The sequence below is a fragment of the Eleutherodactylus coqui genome, chromosome 2 (genome assembly GCF_035609145.1).
Source record: "Eleutherodactylus coqui strain aEleCoq1 chromosome 2, aEleCoq1.hap1, whole genome shotgun sequence".
In the NCBI taxonomy this organism is placed as follows: domain Eukaryota; kingdom Metazoa; phylum Chordata; class Amphibia; order Anura; family Eleutherodactylidae; genus Eleutherodactylus; species Eleutherodactylus coqui.
This window is the reverse complement of record NC_089838.1, coordinates 139,218,319-139,243,984: the sequence shown is the minus strand read 5'-3', so window position 1 is coordinate 139,243,984 and position 25,666 is coordinate 139,218,319. Positions and strand designations below refer to the sequence as shown.

Sequence of the window (25,666 nt, the reverse complement as noted above, 5' to 3'; positions counted from 1 at the left end):
CGATTTTAAAGAAAGGTGTATAACTGCTCATATAACTGTAAACCAGTGTTTCACAAACTCCAGTCCTCACGAACTTCAACAGATAATGTTTTCAGGATATCCTATAGAGAAAACACCCGTGGCAATGCCTGAGGTGAAGACAATAATTACATCACCTGTGCAATACCAAGGAAATCCTGAAATCCTGACCTGTTGAGGATTACAGTCAATGTCATTCTTACCATATGAATAGAAAAAAAAAAGAAATAATGGAAACATAGATAAATAGAAATATAGAAGACTGGCAACAGAAAAAGTTACAGGAGTTGCCCACAGGAAAACAGGTGAATCCCTTGGTGCAACCTGAGCCAGAGTGGGTACCTAGCCCCCCAACCCTTTTCATGAGCTGCACACAAGATCTGCACATACTGGGTAAATGAGAGTCTACCATGCCTTCTGCCTTTTCCATAAATGTCAAAGCCACCTTTCTATTGACGTATATGGAGAATGTCTATTAGTGTTAAATTACTCATGATTAGTTGTCTGGCAGGGCCTGGGCATTTAAATACCCTCAGAGAAAGCTATGATCAGCTAGAGTATACACTAATGTGTGACCATGAGGCATGTTTAAGCTTTTCTATAGAAGAACTGTCAGTGTGCAGTGGCTCATAGAGTTGGGGTCTCCAGTAATAAAACCCTCTATATGCTGTTTATACTTCGTATATGGACAACCCTTTCAATATAATAATTCTGGTTATTGGTTATTTGTCCCAGAAATGTCTTTTTCTCTGCTTTTTACCTGATTTCCATTCTGCTTAATGATGACTTCTATTAGTTTAAAAAGAAAGATCGCTTGTACTAAAGAGCTTTTGAGAGTATTATAAAACAAAAAGCAATTTCAACAGTTCTTTGAACTCTTATCAGGCAGTCACATGTACATTTCTTCAAAATATTCTATAGACACTAATGCACGTTTAAAGGCAGGTCCACTTTAAATAGGCTTAAATGGAAATGATTATATAACATGTATCCCGAGAATAGATTGACATTGCCATACTTTGTTAATGCCCACACTGTAGCATTTTCAGTCAAAAATATCTACTCACAATAAGCCGGGGATGTTTTATTGACCATTAAATGTAAAATAAACCCTGCTTATAAATAGGTCTATTTTTCCTTTAACTATCTTGCTATTAAATTGGTTTAAAAACATTGCTCTGCATGCGTCTTCAAAGCTAAAGTGTATTCCAAAGGAATATTGTATATTGAACAGCTTATACAGTTTATCAAATTAAAGCTGCAAACATGTATTTAATAAAACAGAGGATTAAAGTGAAGAAAATGAATGGACTGTGACCTTGGGTCAGTTTGCTGCAAATATGTGTAAACAACTGAAGGAGCTGCATGCAAGAGGATTTTAACTATATTAGGAATTATTTCTGAGTTTTATTTCGTATTCAAAATGTGATAATCACTTGCAATGGTTCCTTTCAAAGAGCTCTGTCTAAGGTTAAAAAAAGATGGAAGACATGCTGATTGCACAGCAGGGTCTTATTCTTTTCAGGGTTTGAAGCCTATGATTATGGTTGCTACCTACTAAGAAAAGATAACTTTTTGTTCCTCTAGCAACCTTCCTTAATACTCTCTGTGTTTAACTAGATACAATTAAGTGCACTATATAAAATGTAGAAGACAAAACTATGGTGCAAAATTCTTTTACGAAGTTTAGAGAAGTCGTGCTTATTGTCAGAAGTGGAACATCCTGTGCATACACTAGAAGGATGTCTATAAATTTTTAATAGAGCTTAGAGAGAAAGCGTAATAGAGTAACATAAATCTGTTCTCTGAGTCTTTGAGGGTGGGTTAATGTCAAGCTGATTTCAGCCAAAACAAAGTTTGACATGTATATGAAGCTTGGCCAGAACAGTCTGGTCTTGCAGTAAATCATATTCCAGGTCTTCTGCTCTGCTGTATCTGAAGCACAAAAATTGCAATTGTGATAAAAGAGAAGAATTGGTTAACGTTAGAGATGAGCGAATGTACTCGTCCGAGCTTGATACTCGCTCGAGTATTAGGGTGTTCGAGATGCTCGTTACGCGAGACAAGTACCACGCGATGTTCGAGTTACTTTCACTTTCATCTCTGAGACATTTGCGCGCTTTTCTGGCCAATAGAAAAACATGGAAGGCATTGCAACTTCCTCCTGTGATGTTCCAGCCCTATACCACCCCCCTGCAGTGAGTGGCTGGGGAGATCAGGTGTCACCCGAGTATTTAAATCTGCCCGCCCGCAGCTCACCACAGATGCATTCTGACAGATCAGGGACAGTGCTGCTGATGCTGCTGCTGCTATAGGGAGAGTGTTAAGAGTTATTTTAGGCTTGAAGAACCCCAACGGTCCTTCTTAGGGCCACATCTGACCGTGTGCAGTACTGTTGAGGCTGCTTTTAGCAGTGTTGCACAATTTTTATTTTTATTTGTATATCGGGCGTGCAGAGCATTGCGTCCTCAGTCTTCAGTCATTGCACATAGTATAGGGCCAGTACTGGTGAGGCAGGGACAGTGGGAAAGGTGGAAGAGATATACTGTCTATATAGGCAGTGGGCTTTTTCAAACAAATTTGGGAAAAATACTATCTTTGGGCTGCCTGTGACCGTCTTGAGTGTACTGCGTGTCTGCTGGGGGTAGTAGTCCTAATTAATACGCAGCTAAGTGTTACAGCAGGCTTGCGCAAAATTGTTTCCTGGCTCTGCGTCGCCCGTTACATCACCGCCGTCATCCCGTCCAGAGGGAAACAGTCTGCAGTAATTTTACATAGTATAGGGCCAGTACTGGTGAGGCAGGGACAGTGGGAAAGGTGAAAGAGATATACTGTCTATATAGGCAGTGGGCTTTTTCAAACAAATTTGGGAAAAATACTATCTTTGGGCTGCCTGTGACCGTCTTGAGTGTACTGTGTGTCTGCTGGGGGTAGTAGTCCTAATTAATACGCAGCTAAGTGTTACAGCAGGCTTGCGCAAAATTGTTTCCTGGCTCTGCGTTGCCCGTTACATCACCGCCGTTATCCCGTCCAACGGGGAAACAGTCTGCAGTAATTTTACATAGTATAGGGCCAGTACTGGTGAGGCAGGGACAGTGGGAAAGGTGAAAGAGATATATACTGTCTATATAGGCAATGGGCTTTTTCAAACAATTTTGGGAAAAATACAATCTTTGGGCTGCCTGTGACCGTCTTGAGTGTACTGCGTGGCTGCTGGGGGTAGTAGTCCTAATTAATACGCAGCTAAGTGTTACAGCAGGCTTGCGCAAAATTGTTTCCTGGCTCTGCGTTGCCCGTTACATCACCGCCATCATCCCGTCCAGAGGGAAACAGTCTGCAGTAATTTTACATAGTATAGGGCCAGTACTGGTGAGGCAGGGACAGTGGGAAAGGTGAAAGAGATATACTGTCTATATAGGCAGTGGGCTTTTTCAAGCAAATTTGGGAAAAATACTATCTATGGGCTGCCTGTGACCGTCTTGAGTGTACTGCGTGTCTGCTGGGGGTAGTAGTCCTAATTAATACGCAGCTAAGTGTTACAGCAGGCTTGCGCAAAATTGTTTCCTGGCTCTGCATTGCCCATTACATCACCGCCGTTATCCCGTCCAGAGGGAAACAGTCTGCAGTAATTTTACATAGTATAGGGCCAGTACTGGTGAGGCAGGGACAGTGGGAAAGGTGAAAGAGATATACTGTCTATATAGGCAGTGGGCTTTTTCAAACAAATTTGGGAAAAATACTATCTTTGGGCTGCCTGTGACCGTCTTGAGTGTACTGCGTGTCTGCTGGGGGTAGTAGTCCTAATTAATACGCAGCTAAGTGTTACAGCAGGCTTGCACAAAATTGTTTCCTGGCTCTGCGTTGCCCGTTACATCACCGCCGTCATCCCGTCCAGAGGGAAACAGTCTGCAGTAATTTTACATAGTATAGGGCCAGTACTGGTGAGGCAGGGACAGTGCGAAAGGTGAAAGAGATATATACTGTCTATATAGGCAGTGGGCTTTTTCAAACAATTTGGGGAAAAATACTATCTTTGGGCTGCCTGTGACCGTCTTGAGTGTACTGCGTGGCTGCTGGGGGTAGTAGTCCTAATTAATACGCAGCTAAGTGTTACAGGAGGCTTGCGCAAAATTGTTTCCTGGCTCTGCGTTGCCCGTTACATCACCGCCATCATCCCGTCCAGAGGGAAACAGTCTGCAGTAATTTTACATAGTATAGGGCCAGTACTGGTGAGGCAGGGACAGTGGGAAAGGTGAAAGAGATATACTGTCTATATAGGCAGTGGGCTTTTTCAAACAAATTTGGGAAAAATACTATCTATGGGCTGCCTGTGACCGTCTTGAGTGTACTGCGTGCCTGCTGGGGGTAGTAGTCCTAATTAATACGCAGCTAAGTGTTACAGCAGGCTTGCGCAAAATTGTTTCCTGGCTCTGCATTGCCCATTACATCACCGCCGTTATCCCGTCCAGAGGGAAACAGTCTGCAGTAATTTTACATAGTATAGGGCCAGTACTGGTAAGGCAGGGACAGTGGGAAAGGTGAAAGAGATATACTGTCTATATAGGCAGTGGGCTTTTTCAAACAAATTTGGGAAAAATACTATCTTTGGGCTGCCTGTGACCGTCTTGAGTGTACTGCGTGTCTGCTGGGGGTAGTAGTCCTTATTAATACGCAGCTAAGTGTTACAGCAGGCTTGCGCAAAATTGTTTCCTGGCTCTGCGTTGCCCGTTACATCACCGCCGTCATCCCGTCCACAGGGAAACAGCAGACAGATACTGTAGGCAGCGTATATATGTATACTGTCTCAGCTCAGCGTTTCAAAAAATAGAAGCAAAATACTTAAGGCCTACTAGTGGCCTTTGGACACTTGACTGCTTCAGCGCTGTCAATTCCAATAGCTCAGTCATACGCACCTACATCTCACTACAGGCTTGCGCAAAATTCTTTCCTGGCTCTGCTGTGCGTTCCGTAAGCGAAGTCAGCCTCCAACCACAGGCCAATAAGCGGCACATTTAATTACAGCGTTCTGTTTCTGCACTACTGGTAATACACCATGCTGAGGGGTAGGGGTAGGCCTAGAGGACGTGGATGCGGGCGAGGACGCGGAGGCCCAAGTCAGGGTGTGGGCACAGGCCGAGCTCCTGATCCAGGTGTATTGCAGCTGACTGCTGCGGGATTAGGAGAGAGGCATGTTTCTGGCGTCCCCACATTCACCTCACAATTAATGGGTCCACGCGGTAGACCTTTATTAGAAAATGAGCAGTGTGAGCAGGTCCTGTCGTGGATGGCAGAAAGTGCATCCAGCAATCTATTGACCACCCAGAGTTCTACGCCGTCCACTGCTGCAACTCTGAATCCTCTGGCTGCTGCTCCTCCTTCCTCCCAGCCTCCTCACTCCATTACAATGACACATTCTGAGAAGCAGGCAGACTCCCAGGAACTGTTCTCGGGCCCCTGCCCAGAATGGGCAGCAATGGTTCCTATCCCACCGGAGGAGTTTGTCGTGACCGATGCCCAACCTTTGGAAAGTTCCCGGGGTCCGGGGGATGAGGCTGGGGACTTCCGGCAACTGTCTCAAGAGCTTTCAGTGGGTGAGGAGGACGATGACGATGAGACACAGTTGTCTATCACTCAGGTAGTAGTAATTGCAGTAAGTCCGAGGGAGGAGCGCACAGAGGATTCGGAGGAAGAGCAGCAGGACGATGAGGTGACTGACCCCACCTGGTTTGCTAAGCCTACTGAGAACAGGTCTTCAGAGGGGGAGGCAAGTGCAGCAGCAGGGCAGGTTGGAAGAGGCAGTGCGGTGGTCAGGGGTAGAGGCAGGGCCAGAACGAATAATCCACCAACTGTTTCCCAAAACGCCCCCTCGCGCCATGCCACCCTGCAGAGGCCGAGGTGCTCAAAAGTCTGGCAGTTTTTCACTGAGAGCCACCACCACCAGCCTCACCACCACCAGCATGCGCAGACATATGATGGCCAAGCACCCCACAAGGTGGGATGCCTCTCTCCCTGTGCCCCAACCTGCCACTGAGATCCAACCCCCCTCTCAGGACACAGGCACGACCGTCTCCTGGCCTGCACCCACACCCTCACCTCCGCTGTCCTCGGCCCCATCCACCAATGTCTCTCAGCGCACCGTCCAGCCGTCGCTAGCGCAAGTGTTTGAGCGCAAGCGCAAGTACGCTGCCACACACCCGCATGCTCAAGCGTTAAACGTGCACATAGCCAAATTGATCAGCCTAGAGATGCTGCCGTATAGGCTTGTGGAAACAGAGGCTTTCAAAAACATGATGGCGGCGGCAGCGGCCCCGCGCTATTCAGTTCCCAGTCGCCACTACTTTTCCCGATGTGCTGTCCCAGCCCTGCACGACCACGTCTCCCGCAACATTGTACGCGCCCTCACCAACGCGGTTACTGCGAAGGTCCACTTAACAACGGACACGTGGACAAGCACAGGCAGGCAGGGCCACTATATCTCCCTGACGGCACATTGGGTGAATTTAGTGGAGGCTGGGACCGAGTCAGAGCCTGGGACCGCTCATGTCCTACCCACCCCAGGAATTGCGGGCCCGAGCTCGGTGCTGGTATCTGCGGCGGTGTATGCTTCCTCCACTAAACCACCCTCCTCCTCCTCCTACGCAACCTCTGTCTTGCAATCAAGATGTGTCAGCAGCAGCACGTCGCCAGCAGTCGGTGTCACGCGGCGTGGCAGCACAGCGGTGGCCAAGCGTCAGCAGGCCGTGCTGACACTCATCAGCTTATGAGAGAAGAGGCACCGGCCCACGAACTGCTGCAGGGTCTGACAAAGCAGACCGACCGCTGGCTTTCGCTGCTGAGTCTCCAACCGGGCATGGTCGTGTGTGACAACAGCCGTAACCTGGTGGCGGCTCTGCAGCTCGGCAGCCTCACGCACGTGCCATGCCTGGCCCACATCTTTAATTTGGTGGTTCAGCGCTTTCTGAAAAGCTACCCACGCTTGTCAGACCTGCTCGGAAAGGTGCGCCGGCTCAGCGCACATTTCCGCAAGTCCAAGACGGACGCTGCCACCCTGCGCACCCTGCAACATTGATTTAATCTGCCAGTGCACTGACTGCTGTGCGACGTGCCCACACGGTGGAACTCAACGCTCCACATGTTGGCCAGGCTGTATGAGCAGCGTAGAGCTATAGTGGAATACCAACTCCAACATGGGCGGCGTAGTGGGAGTCAGTCTCCTCAATTCTTTACAGAAGAGTGGGCCTGGTTGGCAGACATCTGCCAGGTCCTTGGAAACTTTGAAGAGTCTACCCAGATGGTGAGCGGGGATGCTGCAATCATTAGCGTCACCATTCCTCTGCTATGCCTCTTGAGAAGTTCCCTGCAAAGCATAAAGGCAGACGCTTTGCGCTCGGAAACAGAGGCGGGGGAAGACAGTATGTCGCTGGATAGTCAGAGCACCCTTCTGTGTATATCTCAGCGCGTTGAGGAGGAGGAGGAGGAGCATGAGGAGCATGAGGAGGAGGGGGAAGATACAGCTTGGCCCACTGCTGAGGGTACCCATGCTGCTTGCCTGTCATCCTTTCAGCGTGTATGGCCTGAGGAGGAGGAGGATCCTGAAAGTGATCTTCCTAGTGAGGACAGCCATGTGTTGCGTACAAGTACGCTGGCACACATGGCGGACTTCATGTTAGGATGCCTTTCTCGTGACCCTCGCGTTACACGCATTCTGGCCACTACGGATTACTGCATGTACACACTGCTCGACCCATGGTATAAGGAGAACGTTTCCACTCTCATACCCGAAGAAGCAAGTGGTTCGAGAGTGATGCTATACCACAGGACCCTGGCGGACAAACTGATGGTAAAATTCCCATCCGACAGCGCTAGTGGCAGAAGGCGCAGTTCCGAGGGCCAGGTAGCAGGGGAGGCGCGGAGATTAGGCAGCATGTACAGCACAGGCAGGGGAACACTCTCCAAGGCCTTTGACAGCTTTATGGCTCCCCAGCAAGACTGTGTCACCGCTCCCCAGTCAAGGCTGAGTCGGCGGGAGCACTGTAAAAGGATGGTGAGGGAGTACATAGCCAATCGCACGACCGTCCTCCGTGACGCCTGTGAAAGATATAGTTTGGTTCATTGACATTGGTTCACTCTGAAGATCCCTTTAAGGCCTTCAGAGAAGAACACACTGGCCTGGTCATGAACTGTGTGCTGATTTAGCAGGTCACGTACACATAGTGATTAATACAAGGATGTTTGTGCTGGAAACTATCTTTATTATGGAACCAGGATGCATTGAGCTTGTGGGGTGCGTAGGGGTTATCCTTTCATTGTGTGATTTCTCAATATCTGCAAATTCCAATGTTTCTATGTAAAATGTGATATTTCGAGCTTGGGAAAGTCATTAATTTGCCAATAACGTATACGCCCATATGTCTTACCTATATCTTATTTGAATATGCCTTCCCTCATCTATATGTTGATTACGCCTTTCCTGTGTACTCAATAAAAGGTGGGTGCCTGGCTCGCCGAACACTCACTGCCATTAACTACATTCGGATGTCGTGTCTGAATTCTGGTTAAGGGTTAAGTCACTAGTGACTCTTATATTCAATTTTACCTGATCTAGGTGTACTTCTTTAGAAATTCTTTAACAGTTTTGGAGGCCCCAGCGAGATGCTATACCTTTACACTCTTTTTACTGAACGGGGAGCAGCGGCCTTCTTCTCTTGGATGAAGCAGTTCCCCGGGGCAAGAGATTTCTCTTGACTTCTCCACAGAGAGGGGGTCGTCTGCGGTGTCAGTGTCAGGTGTACAGCTTCAGCATTTCTGAACTTGCTCCCTATCAGGTAAAATTATCTTTCTGTTTGTTTGTCTTTCTTTGTCTTACTATAAGCAGCACAGCAATAGCTCTGCTACATATCATTTCCTGCCTTGTATTCATGCTTTAACTTTTCCTATCCCTACTGCTTCCTCGCCTTCCTGTGTCGTTATTCAGCTCTGCTACATCGTGTATTGTTTTATATTAATGTTGTGCAGTATTACAGTATGATTATTGATATGCAACATCCCTGTGAGACAGCTCTTATTCCCCAGAAGACTGCTTTATTCTTTTCTGCACAATTACAGAAGATGAGCTTGAATGTAAAAATAATATTAACGCTTCAGAGAGAGATTCTGGTATTGACGCATAGATTTTCACTTGTGGTTGTGTTTTTATGCTCTGTACGCTTCCCTTACTCATGGTTTCAATACGACTCTACAGTTTTTGGCTACCGATAGAGTGTAGGTATATGTAACTGGGCTCTGGGATAGCCGCCCACTGACAGTTGCGGGACACAAGGTTTTGCACATAGCTAGATATCTGAAGACGGGACTGGCTCTCCCTGTCGGATTGCTATGGGTGTGATGGGTGGAAGGCCAAATTGCCAAAAGCTGGCAGTCCTGACCTTAATGCCAGGCGCTAATTTTCAGCGATTGCAGAATAATTTTATCCAGTTTCCTAAGAGTGGGACCTCTGAATATGTCCTAGTGTGTGTCAGTATGGAATACCAGAGGTGATTGAGAGTGACAGAGGTATACACTTTACTTCTGGAGTATGTCAAGAGGTGAAAAAGGCCTTGGGAATAGAGCAGGCATTCCATACTCCATGCCACTCACAGAGTAGTGATAAGGTGGAGCGATTAAATGGATGTATGTAGTGATGTTTACGAGGGGGGAGAGAATGCTATGTGACATTCCTCTAAGAGTTTTGTTGTTAACACTAGTAGACTATTACTATGTTACACTACGGAAAGTTAAAGTAAAACTAGATGTTTTAATAATGTGCAATGAAGTATGTTATGCAATAAGAGAATGTAAGTCTGTCTGATGGATCTGTTACCTTTAGGTATAGGAGTATGAAATATGATGAAATATGACTGGATTTAGTTTTCTGCTGTGAATGGTTTGTTATTTGTGTGTCTGTACTGCGATTGTAGGTACATAGCTGATAGTCTGTTGGCTCTGTGCCAAGTACGTAGCAAATATTTCATCATGCAATCTCCTCTTTAACTGTCTTTATTATGTTTGGTAATGTTTTAATTTGATAATATATGGTGGTTATTCACTGTATAAGTTTTTATGTTCATAACTGTATGTTTGCATTCTCTTACTATTCTAAGAGGAATCTTACTTGTGTGCTGATTGATGTTTGGATGTTACTTTTGCCTGTATAAGTGTGAGTACAGTTTTGCAATGTGAGCTTTGGGTGAATGCTTTGTGGTTCGTGTCTATATAAATCAGTAACATAATGTTTTTTTACTGGTTATGTAATTTTAAAGTTTTCATGAGGACGATTTGTTACGGACTGATGTGTCTACACTGTAACCTTAATTGAATAGAAAACTGAAGCTCCTTTAATTGCTTGGCATACGTGCAAGCATTATATCATGACTATGTTCTTATGTTTTCAGTGGGTGTACAGTATTGCTAGAAATACTACACAATCACTTACGTGAGTATATGTTTAAGGGTTACAAGTGCAAGTTCCTCTCCAAAAATCTGCTGGTCTATATTTGGTTGCCTGGATTAAACTGGCTACTGTAATGTGTGGGACACTAGCCAGGGGTAATGACAGAGTGCCAAAGGATCGCAACCCGCGGCCAGGTGTCATTTTGGTAAACAGATTTTACATAGCAAATACTGAAGATAAAGTTCGCTACTTTTGACAGTTGCTATGGGACCCATGACCGATCAGAGAATATCCACGATGTGATGGGATCAGGGAAAAACTGATTAGGGAAAGTTCATGATGGGATCTGGTATGGGTGGTATATGAGGCAAAAATACATGAGAGCAGGTATGGAGATTAAGGGAATTTGCACCTGGACAGGAATGTTAAGTAGAAATTCATGACTATATGATGTGTACTTAAGTGAGTAAGTATGCAGTGGTTTAACATTTTGGAATACTCAGAAAATTAACCTCTGCTCCTCCATAGTATGCAAATGCAGACATTGTGGAAGGGGTGAAGGGGGGCATTCTATTTAACGGAAAAACTAGTAATATAAAAGATACATATATAATGTATATATGCAATTTAAGATACGTGAAAATCCTACTGAGCTGAATCACAAGGGCTGCGATACATTCACATCCCGTCCACAGCCAAAGAAGGGCGTTACGGCTGTGGAGCGATGGGTTGCATGAAGGGCAATTGCCCACCATGTAGAAGCCAGACATAGGAGCAGATGTTTGGCTAAAGTACTCCCTCCCCAGCCGGCTGATCGATAATATGTAAACAGGACATACGTTCTAGTTTAATTGAATCTAATAAGAAGTGGGAGTTAATAGATTTTGCTTGCTATAACATACAAAACCTTTAAAAAATCATTTAGTGGAGGTTCTGCTGATGATACTTATATCCAGCTGTTGGTTTCTAAGGACTGTCCTGTAAATCTAATGAGTACGAATGTGTGAAGTCCTATTAATGCAAGTATAATGAGGTATTGAGGTGTGCTCTGATCATCCATATTTTTGCATTTGAGGTTTAACGGTCTAAACAACTGGCTGGACTCAAAGGGGTGGAGCTGGATGATGTGGAGAGAGGGAATGTGCAGTGGGTCCCTCCCCCGAAAAGGAGGGTGTGAGGGAAGAACTCTGAAAAGGCTAGACTGACAAAGTATGAAAGTTGCTAATTATAAATGTATGGATGATAATGATAAATCTTAAGATTGTGTTTTAAACTTGATTATCTTAATTTGTGATGTTTGAATAATTTTAAGGAATTATTACTGTTTGTTCAAAAGACTGATTCATGAGTTGTATGTATAAAGTATATAGAAGTTGTTCAGGCTGTCATAGAAATAGATATTTATTAAAAATATTTGTTTGCTGCAGTAGAAAGCTAATAGGGTCACTCTGGGCAGAGATTGATAAAGCTGACATATAGAAACTGGTTTCATCCATTTTTATGGACGGATGAAGAAGAGTACCACAAGACCCAGGACTGCGATTTTGTTTTTTTGTTTTAATTTATCATGGACTGAACTATTTGCGATCAAGGTTATTTTGGACTGAATGAATTCATGAACTGAGTTATATCTGGCAGGAGATTGGAACTTTGCAAGTGTGATTTTAATTTTTATCTTCTCTAAGTGCTAGCTGTATCTCTCCATAGCTGTGACTATTCAACTGAGCCTGAAGAACTGACAAGTGTTTAAAACAGTGCCTAACTGCCAGTTGGCGACTAGTCAAAGGAGGGCTAAGCATTATAGCTCCTCCCTGGAGACCTGAGACGACCAATGGTGTGCAAAGGGCATGTGGAAGAGTGGAATCTACAAGGAACAAGGGGCTCTATAGTCACCTGTGAATACCTTACATCCATGGGTATGATGAATGGAGGAGATTGACTGACACCAGACTAACCAGGGAAAGTGGTAAGGACGCAATAATTGCTCTGCTTCCCTGCATTAGAGACCCTGTATATTTGGGATGTAATTAAAAACAACGGAAGGAAGACCTCAAGATAAAGAGACATTTGTATTCCATATATGACTGTTTTGTTGTTTTATTTTTATATATTTATTTTTCATTTTTGCTTTTGTTTTTGTTTTTTTCTCGAGCCCAGATTTGACAGGATTGGTTTTGTGTTGCTAGCAAATGAAATTCTAGGGTGTAATAAATTTGATATTAGATTATCTGATTGTTTATGCAATGTATCATTGTTATGAAAAACATGCAGCATTTGAGAGAAACATTTAGAAGTTACCAATCATTTAATAACAGAGTTATAAAATGTCAAAAAGGTATGTTCAAACTTTTAGTTGGAAGGTGATTTTATGTATTATAATCACATTCTTGATCCCATTATGTAATCCTGTTTTAGTTATAAAAGGGTTGAGTTCAGACACCCTGTTACCTGTGCCATCTCACAAGGACCTACACATCAGTTCAAAGAGGCAATGGTGAGTCTGGTAAACAGCGCTGGGTAACATCAGGATGTCAGCACGCTATTGCTAGGTTTGTGCAAGGATTGTGCCATTTGCACCTGCCAGAACGTTGGAAAAACTGTTAAGGTTGCACTTAAATTTTTCTCTAAAATATTTCTCTTATACCTGTTTCAGTGACCAATAGATGCTGTTTTGACATTTTATGTAGAAAATATTGCGGCAGATTCATAAACATGTTTTCAGTTCTATTCCAGATCTATTATCATTACAAAATACTCATAACCTGCAACCAGGAGATGGAAGGCCTTTACCAACTTTAATTACTTCTGTAAAGGAACAAAAGAAAATATTTTACTTCCCTTCCTGTATTATTGGCAAGATTTCAATTGTGTCTAATGAGCATGCATTAGATAAAGAATGCACTAACAAAATCATTATGTATCATGAGCTCATATCTAGAGTGACAAAATCTGTTAGAAGGTTGGGTATGCTGTCATGCCCCTTTGGTCGCTAAAGCGTTCTATTAGGAATTTATTAATGTTGAAGCTTATTCTTGGTGTTTATTTCCTAATACTGTGTTATTAGTTTATATTGCAGATGCGTTCATACATGGGATACAGATTAAGCTTCCAGGTGTTTATGCAGTATGTGGTAGTAAAGCTTACAGGTGGATCCCACTTGGAGCTGGAGGTACATGTACCCTAGCAAAATTGGAGCAGGCCACCTGGGTTTGGACTAGTGATGAATTTCCCTATCAGCATGTTCCATCACATATGTTACGTTCCAGAACACAAGGTACACTTTGCATATACACATTGGGCCTGGAAGGCTGGAGCAGTTCTGGGAGGACCAATAGGTATGATATTTAACTCATTAAGGAACACTCACATGATAGAGGCTTTGGGAGATGCTTTTGATAACATCACTGATACACTATTTGACATACCCGGTGTTCAAAATGAATATACTAAACAATTAATCCTAGTCACCAATCAACATACAGTGGTTCTAGACTATCTCACCGCCTCACAAGGAGGGTTATGCCAGGTAGTGGGCCCGTCTTGTTGTCACTACATAAATCCAGCAGGAACATTGCAGATCACTCATGATTTGGAACAAGCAAGAAAAATAAAAGAGCTGTACCGAAAGGCTATTTCTGATGATGAGACTAAATGGCCAGAATGGTTATCTTACTTGAATCCTGTAAACTGGTTTAGAGGTTTGGGTGGTATAATGTCTGGGGTAGTGGGTCTGTTCCTACAGGGAGTTTTGTGCATTGTGGTATTAGCCATTATTATTAAGATTGTCATGGTAATCATTAAGAAAATTCTGGGTACTAATTGCAAATGTTTTTCAGGAAAATCTGCTGAGAAATTACCTGGTGTGTTAAAAACTGAAACTCATCTTATGACCATGTTGACAACTGACAAGGCACCTTGCACCTAATGTAGAAAACCTACTTTGCAAAAGTTTGACAACTGCATGTACTGTGGATATGAGAGTGTGATCTAAAGGATCTCAGCCTTAAAGGACTATACTCTTTTTGAGAGACTTATACACCTAATGGACTGTCAATCATACCATGGACATTTCATTATATGGACTTTCATTGGACTCATTTATTCTCATCTATTTGCATATAACCAACACCCTTGGATGCTGTACACTGGAATGTGATAACCCCTTTTCGTTGTGCTGTGTTTTGTAAGACAGACATAGGGACAGTAGAGACCTGAACCAGTTGGGGGACGGGTAGAGGAGTGGGAGGAAGATCTCCTGACTTTCCTCGGGGCAGGTCTCTCTAGGCAGGGCTAGTGAGTGTAGCAAAGATAGCAGGTCTGCTTTGTCATAAATCCTCTAGCCTAGGGCTGCATCCTCAAAGGCCATTATAAAGATATTTTAGGAGGGAAATTGTGAAAGATATAGTTTGGTTCATTGACATTGGTTCACTCTGAAGATCCCTTTAAGGCCTTCAGAGAAGAACACACTGGCCTGGTCATGAACTGTGTGCTGATTTAGCAGGTCACGTACACATAGTGATTAATACAAGGATGTTTGTGCTGGAAACTATCTTTATTATGGAACCAGGATGCATTGAGCTTGTGGGGTGCGTAGGGGTTATCCTTTCATTGTGTGATTTCTCAATATCTGCAAATTCCAATGTTTCTATGTCAAATGTGATATTTCGAGCTTGGGAAAGTCATTAATTTGCCAATAACGTATACGCCCATATGTCTTACCTATATCTTATTTGAATATGCCTTCCCTCATCTATATGTTGATTACGCCTTTCCTGTGTACTCAATAAAAGGTGGGTGCCTGGCTCGCCGAGCACTCACTGCCATTAACTACATTCGGATGTCGTGTCTGAATTCTGGTTAAGGGTTAAGTCACTAGTGACTCTTATATTCAGTTTTACCTGATCTAGGTGTACTTCTTTAGAAATTCTTTAACACGCCTCTGCCCCCTACAACTACTGGGTGTCGAAGCTGGACACGTGGCCTGAACTCGCGCTGTATGCCCTGGAGGTGCTTGCTTGTCCTGCGGCTAGCGTCTTGTCAGAGAGGGTGTTTAGTGCGGCTGCGGGAATCATCACGGATAAGCGTACCCGCCTGTCAACCGACAGTGCCGACAGGCTTAGACTCATAAAGATGAACAAAGCCTGGATTTCCCCAGACTTCTCTTCTCCACCAGCGGACAGCAGTGATACTTAAACAATACGTAGGCTGCACCCGCGGATGGAAGCATCGTTCTCTATAACCATAAAAAAACGGGGACCTTTTAGCTTCATCATTCTGTGTATTATATTCATCCTCCTCCTGCTCCTCCTCCTGAAACCTCACGTAATCACGCCGAACAGGCAATTTTTCTTAGGCCCACAAGGCTCAGTCATATAACTTTTGTAAACAATGTTTATACGTTTCAATTCTCAATTCAATAAAGCATTGAAACTTGCACCTGAATCAATTTTTATTTTAACTGGGCTGCCTCCAGGCCTAGTTACAAATTAAGCCACATTAACCAAATCGATTAATGGGTTTCACCTGCCCTCTTGGTTGGGCATGGGCAATTTTTCTGAAGTACATTTGTACTGTTGGTACACCAATTTTTTTGGGCCCTCGCCTACATTGTAATCCTAGTAATTTTTAGCCCACCTGCATTAAAGCTGACGTTACCTCAGCTGTGCTGGGCACTGCAATGGGATATATTTATGTACCGCCGGTGGGTTCCAGGGAGCCACCCATGCTGTCGGTGCACACAGAGTTTTAACTGCATGTGTCCACTTCTAAAGAACCCCAGTCTGACTGGGGCATGCAGTGTGGGCCGAAGCCCACCTGCATTTAATCGGACGTTACCTCAGCTGTGATGGGCAATGCAATGGGATATATTTATGTACCGCCGGTGGCTTCCTGGGACCCACCCATGCTGTCAGTCCACACGGAGTTCTAACTGCATGTGTTCACTTCTAAAGAACCCCAGTCTGACTGGGGCATGCAGTGTGGGCCGAAGCCCACCTGCATTAAGCCTGACGTTACCTCAGCTGTGATTGGCACTGCAATGGGATTTATTTATGTACCGTCGGTGGGTTCCAGGGCGCCACCCATGCTGTGGGTCCACAGGGACTTCACATTAGGGATTTGTACCTGCCAGTGTCTATGTATTAAAAACCCCGGTCAGAATGGGGCATGCAGTGTGGGCCGAAGACCACCTGCATTAAACCTGACGTTACCTCAGCTGTGATGGGCAATGCAATGGTATTTATTTATGTACAGCCGGTGGGTTCCAGGGAGCCACCATGCTGTGGGTGCACACGGAATTCCCATTGCGGAGTTGTACCTGCCTGTGACTATTTATAAAAAACCCCGGTCTGACTGGGGCATGCAGACACCTTGACAGAATGAATAGTGTGTGGCACATGGGTTCCCCATTGCTATGCCCACGTGTGCAGCTCCTGATGGAGGTGGCACAGGATTGGATTTCTCATTGCTTCTGTACAGCATTATGGGCTATCGCCCCGCCCCTTTTAAAGACAGTCGCTGCCTGGCCGTGCCAACCCTCTGCAGTGTGTGCCTGCGGTTCCTCCTCATGGCAGACGCACTTATAAATAGACATGAGGGTGGTGTGGCTATGAGGCCAACGTGTGGCATGAGGGCAGCTGAAGGCTGCGCAGGGACACTTTGGTGTGCGCTGTGGACACTGGGTCGTGCGGTGGGGTTGGGCAGCATGTAACCCAGGAGAAGTGGCAGCAGAGTGTCATGCAGGCAGTGATTGTGCTTTGTTGGAGGTAGTGTGGTGCTTAGCTAAGGTATGCCTTGCTAATGAGGGTTTTTCAGAAGTAAAAATTGTTGGGAGGGGGGGGGGCACTCTTGCCGCTATTGTGGCTTAATAGTGGGACCTGGGAACTTGAGATGCAGCCCAACATGTAGCCCCTCGCCTGCCCTATCCGTTGCTGTGTCGTTCCCATCACTTTCTTGAATTGCCCAGATTTTCACAAATGAAAACCTTAGCGAGCATCGGCAATATACAAAAATGCTCGGGTCGCCCATTGACTTCAATGGGGTTCGTTACTCAAAACGAACCCTCGAGCATCGCGAAAATTTTGTCTCAAGTAACGAGCACCCGAGCATTTTGGTGCTCGCTCATCTCTAGTTAACGTCTAAAGGGCTTGTCACATGGAATTCGATCACGTTTTCAACTAAACATAAACAATTCATGTCCCGATGGAGCTATTCATTTACCAAATTAATCTGTTAACATAGTATTAATATTTATTCTTTAATTACATATGCAAATATAATGTATGATAGCTTATTGTTTTATTCTGATATATTTCGAAATGATTCACTGAAACATAAGAGGCAGGCATATTATGTTTAAAGACACTGATTTATATTAAATCTAAGAGTTAGGCCTAATGCCCACGGCCGGATTTCCACCGTATTTCAGTGGTGTTTTACCACAGCTATTAGATTCCAATGAACCTAATAGCTCAATGGACATGCTGCGGAATTCGGCAGCGTGAAATTACCCGCGGCGTGTCCTATTTGCCGCGGGCATATGCGCAGACGGCTTCCATTGTAGTCAATAGAAGCCGCCCATCACGCTATACTTCCACTGTAGCACAGTGGAAGTATAGTGTGAATCCGCGCCCCGCCCACCGCCGACCATGACATATGATGCTGCCAACGCATCCTATGACACTGCCGGCGCATCATGCGCTGTACTGCACATGTGCGCCAGTGCGTCATGTGGGACTTTGCGCAGCAGATCCGGAGGTAAGTATGGGGTCTTTGGGGGGACGCCATGACGGACTATGCTGCGGTTTTCCACTTGCGGAGCACGTCACGGCCGTGTGCATAAGGCCTTAGGTGAGTTTCAAACAAGCATACTTTATACGGCTATAATACGCATCCATAATGAGATGCATTACTGATAAAATTGAATCTGTATTGCATGTGTATTTAATCTATATTTGCCTCCTTATTTGCTTGTATTAGTTTTATTTTTTCCCCAAATGAAAATAATACCAATGAATTCAAATAGAGATGAGATACTGATGATATATGGATGCAGTACAGATGTCCTTTTTTAATTTAAAAAATGGAGAAAAGTAGTGCATGCTGTGTATTTTAGGGAGAGTTTTGAAAAAAAAAAACATACATATGAATAGCCCTATAGATTTTCATTAGATCCGCAAAACGCATATAAAATACAGAGTTGAAATTCACTATTAAGAAATCAGCTTTAAATAAATTTCCTGATCTCAGAAAGTGATTCCACATTGCTAAAATGATCCTGACCTCAGACTGAAGGATCTGCAGAGCTGATTCAGCAGTGTGTTCCCTTCACAGCTTTTCCCTGTTCAGTGACTCTCTTGGATACAAGCTACACTATGCAGGGAAATGCAGCATTACCCTATTCATTCAGACCACCACTTAGACCTCCATTCAGTCAGACACCATTGAACAGAAAGTGATATAATTGTTAAATGAATATATTTGGGCAAAATAGAAAAAAATACAGTGATACCTTGGGATACCTTGGGATGCGAGTGCCTTAGCTTGCGAGTTTTTTGACTTGCAAGCAGGCTCTCTCACGAATTTTTGCTCTCATTTAGGAGCAAAAACATGGTGTATAAGCCATTTGAGACTCGGGGGGAGGGGGAACTATACTCACCTGTTGCTGGCGTTTTGTCCTCGCGATGGTCTGCGTTGCTGCTGCAGGCTGTCGCTCCCTCCTCCACGCCGACACAGAGCATTGCTTTCTAGATGCGGGGCTTGAATGCTGATGTCATTGAATGGCTGTGATTGGTTAACCCAGCGCCATCTTTCATTGGCTGACGTGGCACTGAGGTAACCTATCAGAGTTTAGCTTGCTGGAGGCGGGGCATTCAAGCCCCGCATCCAGAAAACAATGCTCTGTGTCGGCGTGGAGGAGGGAGCGACAGCCTGCAGCTGAGCCGCAGATCATCGGGGAACGCCGGCGGTAGGTGAGTATTGATGTTTTTTTTTTACTTGCAGTTAGTTTCCCTTTTGAAATGCATTGGAACACATTAATGGTGTTTCAATGCATTTCAATGGGGAAAAGTACTTTGAGATACGAGTTTTTTGGCTTACGAGCTCCGTCTCGGAACGGATTAAACTCGTATGTCAAGGCACCACTGTACCTGTGTAACAGTCACTTTGGATATTATCTCAGGCAAGACATCCAATTTTCACAAGTTTTATAATCATAGTAACATATCAATAAATGTATCTTGCAAGGCCTAAAAAAAGCCATACTTGTAAGTCTGTCAATTGAACTAGAGGAAAACAGAAAGTAGAAACAAATTTTCCCCATTTGGGAAAAATGTTCCTTTCTGGCTTCAAATATGACAATCAGAAAAAATCCCTGAATCAGCAACCCCATCTGTCATAATCTAGTAACCACAATGTGTAACATTATTATACTCAAAAACTGCATCTGAGCCCTATTTCAACTCTTTTAGTAAATTCATCCTGATGACCTCCTTAGGCAGAAAATTCCACAGTTTCATTGCTCTTCCAGTAAAGAATCCTCTTCTATGTTGGTGTAGAAACTTTCATTTGCCTAGACAGAGAGGATGCCTTCCTGTGGGCGCACATTGTGCGCAATGATCCCGGCTATACTGCTCTAAAGATCGTGCGAATGGGTTAATTCAAGTTACGTGAAGTAGCCCATTCATACAATTTGTGGTGCGGGGTGCATGCTTTCCAGCCCCCATAGGAGTCTATTGAAAGCACGCATCAAAGATATGACAGATTCTATCTTTGCGCACACCATGGAGCTTACATGCGACCTGCAGTCACATGTCCGATCTTTGTTAGCTGTGCTAATTTAGCGTGCCCAGCAATCGTTCATGTAAAGCAATTGGTTCCTATAGAAGTGTGTCCTGTACGCACCTCTAATGTGGGCCTACAGCACTCGTCTGACGAGCCCTTATAGACACAGTCCTGGTATAAATAGGTCATAGGACAGATCTCTGTATTTACCCTAATATACTTATATATAGTTATTAGTAGAGATGAGCGAACGTGTTCTTCCGAGCTTGATATTCGTGCGAATATTAGGGTGTTCGGGATGTTCGTTATTCGTAACGAACACCATGCGGTGTTCGGGTTACTTTCACTTCCTTCCCTGAGACGTTAGCGCGCTTTTCTGGCCAATTGAAAGACAGGGAAGGCATTACAACTTCCCCCTGTGACGTTTAAGCCCTATACCACCCCCCTGCTGTGAGTGGCTGGGAAGATCAGGTGTCACCCGAACATAAAAGTCGGCCCCTCCCGCGGTTCGCCTCAGATGCCGTGTGAGTTAGATGAGGGACAGTGCTGTTTGTACCGGAGCTGCTGTAGGGAAAGAATTGGTAGTTAGTGTAGGCTTCAAGACCCCCCAAAGGTCCTTATTAGGGCCACTGATAGCTGTATGTTGGCTGCTGTTAGCAGTGGCAATTTTTTTTTCTCAAAATCGGCTCTGCAGAGCGTTGCACCCGGCATTAGGGACAGAAGTGCTGCATAGGCAGGGAGAGTGTTAGGAGTGAGTGTAGCCTTCAAGAACCTCAACGGTCCTTTCTAGGGCCATATTTATCCGTGTGCAGTACTGTCCAGGCTGCTGTTAGCTGTGCTGCATTTTTTTTTGCTTCTCAAAATCGCCTCTGCAGAGCATTCCACCCTCCATTGATACTGCAGGGAAAGAATTGTATAGGCAGGGCGACAACACAGTTATTATTCATTGAATATACGCAGTGCTGCCTTTTGCTTGTAAAACAAGTGAAAATAATTCTGCCACAGTTAATAAGTCTGCTACCCTCACGTTCTGTGACACATTAGCAGGAAAACAGCACAGTTATTAAACTTCTCATGTTCATAGAATATACGCAGTGCTGCCTTTTGGTGCAAAAAAACGGAAAATAATTCTATTTGTCCTGCCTCTGTCCGTCCTAAGGGCGGTGGACACGTGTCGGCTGCGTGTGCAACCTGTAAAAATCAGACGCACCCAGCTACGTTTTACTCCTGGCTTCGCCATTTGCTTTCCTTAATTGGGAAAAAAAATACCTGCTCTGCCACAGTTAATAACTCTGCTACCCTCACGTTCTGTGACACATTAGCAGGAAAACAGCACAGTTATTAAACTTCTCATGTTCATAGAATATACGCAGTGCTGCCTTTTGGTGCAAAAAAACGGAAAATAATTCTATTTGTCCTGCCTCTGTCCGTCCTAAGGGCGGTGGACACGTGTCGGCTGCGTGTGCAACCTGTAAAAATCAGACGCACCCAGCTACGTTTTACTCCTGGCTTCGCCATTTGCTTTCCTTAATTGGGAAAAAAAATACCTGCTCTGCCACAGTTAATAACTCTGCTACCCTCACGTTCTGTGACACATTAGCAGGAAAACAGCACAGTTATTAAACTTCTCATGTTCATAGAATATACGCAGTGCTGCCTTTTGGTGCAAAAAAACGGAAAATAATTCTATTTGTCCTGCCTCTGTCCGTCCTAAGGGCGGTGGACACGTGTCGGCTGCGTGTGCAACCTGTAAAAATCAGACGCACCCAGCTACGTTTTACTCCTGGCTTCGCCATTTGCTTTCCTTAATTGGGAAAAAAAATACCTGCTCTGCCACAGTTAATAACTCTGCTACCCTCACGTTCTGTGACACATTAGCAGGAAAACAGCACAGTTATTAAACTTCTCATGTTCATAGAATATACGCAGTGCTGCCTTTTGGTGCAAAAAAACGGAAAATAATTCTATTTGTCCTGCCTCTGTCCGTCCTAAGGGCGGTGGACACGTGTCGGCTGCGTGTGCAACCTGTAAAAATCAGACGCACCCAGCTACGTTTTACTCCTGGCTTCGCCATTTGCTTTCCTTAATTGGGAAAAAAAATACCTGCTCTGCCACAGTTAATAACTCTGCTACCCTCACGTTCTGTGACACATTAGCAGGAAAACAGCACAGTTATTAAACTTCTCATGTTCATAGAATATACACAGTGCTGCCTTTTGGTGCAAAAAAACGGAAAATAATTCTATTTGTCCTGCCTCTGTCCGTCCTAAGGGCGGTGGACACGTGTCGGCTGCGTGTGCAACGTTTAAAAATCAGACGCACCCAGCTACGTTTTACTCCTGGCTTCGCCATTTGCTTTCCTTAATTGGGAAAAAAATACCTGCTCTGCCACAGTTAATAACTCTGCTACCCTCACGTTCTGTGACACATTAGCAGGAAAACAGCACAGTTATTAAACTTAGATTATTAATTCACTAGAGGCAGTGGGGCCTTTCGTTTTCAAAAAAGGGAAAAAATTATATTTGGCCTGCAGTCTTGCGCCAATTTATTAGCTGCCTGTGAAATCAAATCACTGGTAATACAGCATGCTGAGGGGTAGGGGTAGGCCTAGAGGACGTGGACGCGGCCGAGGACGCGGAGGGCCAAGTCAGGGTGTGGGCACAGGCCAAGCTCCTGATCCAGGTGTGTCGCAGCCGACTGCTGCGCGATTAGGAGAGAGGCACGTTTCTGGTGTCCCCACATTCATCGCCCAATTAATGGGTCCACGCGGGAGACGGTTATTAGAAAATGAGCAGTGTGAGCAGGTCCTGTCCTGGATGGCAGAAAGTGCTTCGAGCAACCTATCGTCTACCCGCAGTTCTGCGCCGTCCACTGCTGCCAATCCGAATCCTCTGTCTGCTGCTCCTCCTTCCTCCCAGCCTCCTCACTCCACTACAATGACACCTGCTCAGGAGCGGGAACACTCCCAGGAACTGTTCTCGGGCCCCTGCTTAGATTGGGCAGCAGCGGTTCCTCTCCCACCAGAGGAGTTTATCGTCACTGATGCCCAACCACTCGAAAGTTCCCGGGGTCCGGGGGAAGAGGCTGGGGACTTCCGCCAACTGTCTCAACAACTTTCTGTGGGTGAGGAGGACGATGACGATCAGACACAGTTGTCTTGCAGTGAGGTAGTAGTAAGGGCAGTAAGTCCGAGGGAGCAGCGCACAGAGGATTCGGAGGAAGAGCAGCAGGACGATGAGGTGACTGACCCCACCTGGTGTGCAACGCTTACTCAGGAGGACAGGTCTTCAGAGGGGGAGTCAAGGGCATCAGCAGGGCAGGTTGCAAGAGGCAGTGCGGTGGCCAGGGGTAGAGGCAGGGCCAGACCGAATAATCCACCAAGTGTTTCCCAAAGCGCCCCCTCGCGCCATGCCACCCTGCAGAGGCCGAGGTGCTCTAAGGTCTGGCAGTTTTTCACAGAGACGCCTGACGACCGACGAACAGTGGAGTGCAACCTTTGTCGCGCAAAGCTCAGCCGGGGAGCCAACACCAACAGCCTCACCACCACCACCATGCGCAGACATATGATGGCCAAGCACCCCGCAAGGTGGGACGAAGGCCGTTCAGCGCCTCCGGTTTGCACCCCTGCCTCTCCCCCTGTGCCCCAACCTGCCACTGAGATGCAACCCCCCTCTCAGGACACAGGCACTACCGTCTCCTGGCCTGCACCCACACCCTCACCTCCGCTGTCCTCGGCCCCATCCAGCAGTGTAGTTCAGCGCACCGTCCAGCCGTCGCTTGCGCAACTGTTGGAGCGCAAGCGCAAGTACGCCGCCACGCACCCGCACGCTCAAACGTTAACCGTCCGCATAGCAAAATTCATCAGCCTTGAGATGCTGCCGTATAGGGTTGTGGAAACGGAGTCCTTCAAAAGTATCATGGAGGCGGCGGCCCCGCGCTACTCAGTTCCCAGTCGCCACTACTTTTCCCGATGTGCCGTCCCAGCCCTGCACGACCACGTCTCCCGCAACATTGTACGCGCCCTCACCAACGCGGTTACTGCCACGGTCCACTTAACTACGGACACGTGGACAAGCACAGGCGGGCAGGGCCACTACATCTCCCTGACGGCACATTGGGTGAATTTAGTGGAGGCTGGGACAGAGTCAGAGCCTGGGACCGCTCATGTCCTACCCACCCCCAGAATTGCGGGCCCCAGCTCGGTGGTGGTATCTGCGGAGGTGTATGCTTCCTCCACTAAAGCACCCTCCTCCTCCTCCTCTGTCTCGCAATCAAGATGTGTTAGCAGCAGCATGTCGCCAGCAGTCGGTGTCGCGCGGTGTGGCAGCACTGCGGTGGGCAAGCGTCAGCAGGCCGTGCTGAAACTACTCAGCTTAGGCGATAAGAGGCACACGGCCCACGAACTGCTGCAGGGTCTGACACAGCAGACCGACCGCTGGCTTGCGCCGCTGAGCCTCCAACCGGGCATGGTCGTGTGTGACAACGGCCGTAACCTGGTGGCGGCTCTGCAGCTCGGCAGCCTCACGCACGTGCCATGCCTGGCCCACGTCTTTAATTTGGTGGTTCAGCGCTTTCTGAAAAGCTACCCACGCTTGTCAGACCTGCTCGTAAAGGCGCGCCAGCTCTGCGCACATTTTCGCAAGTCCCACACGGACGCTGCCACCCTGCGCACCCTGCAACATCACTTTAAGCTGCCAGTGCACCGACTGCTGTGCGACGTGCCCACACGGTGGAACTCTACGCTCCACATGTTGGCCAGGCTCTATGAACAACGTAGAGCTATAGTCGAATACCAACTCCAACATGGGCGGCGCTGTGGGAGTCAGTCTCCTCAATTCCTTTCAGAAGAGTGGGCCTGGTTGGCAGACATCTGCCATGTCCTTGGTAATTTTGAGGAGTCTACCCAGGTGGTGAGCGGCGATGCTACAATCATTAGCGTCACCATTCCTCTGCTATGCATCTTGAGAAATTCCCTGCAAACCATAAAGGCAGCTGCTTTGCGCTCGGAAACGGGGGCGGGGGAAGACAGTATGCCGCTGGATAGTCAGGGCACCCTCCTGTCTATTTCTCAGCGCGTACAGGAGGAGGAGGAGGAGCATGAGGAGGATGAGGAGGAGGGGGAAGAGACAGCTTGGGCCGCTGCTGACGGTACACCGGCTGATTGCCTGTCATCCTTTCAGCGTGTATGGCCTGAGGAGGAGGAGGAGGAGGATCCTGAAAGTGATCTTCCTAGTGAAGACAGCCATGTGTTGCGTACAGGTACCCTGGCACACATGGCTGACTTCATGTTAGGATGCCTTTCTCGTGACCCTCGCGTTGCACGCATTCTGGCCACGACGGATTACTGGGTGTACACACTGCTCGATCCATGGTATAAGGAGAACCTGCCCACTCTGATTCCCGAAGAGGAAAGGGGTTCGAGAGTGTTGCTATACCACA

The 25,666-nt window shown here is 46.1% G+C and overlaps 1 protein-coding gene and 1 long non-coding RNA gene across 2 annotated transcripts in view; one reads left to right on the top strand and one right to left on the bottom strand.

Moving 5' to 3' along the window:
- Positions 1-25,666, bottom strand: part of TRHDE (thyrotropin releasing hormone degrading enzyme) — an 819,510-nt gene that overhangs the window by 430,594 nt on the left and 363,250 nt on the right. The gene's annotated exons all lie outside the window — the stretch shown is intronic.
- Positions 8,385-15,279, top strand: LOC136611791 (uncharacterized). Its single transcript, XR_010790306.1, has 2 exons — positions 8,385-8,843; positions 12,155-15,279. It is a non-coding gene; the product is annotated as an uncharacterized lncRNA (long non-coding RNA).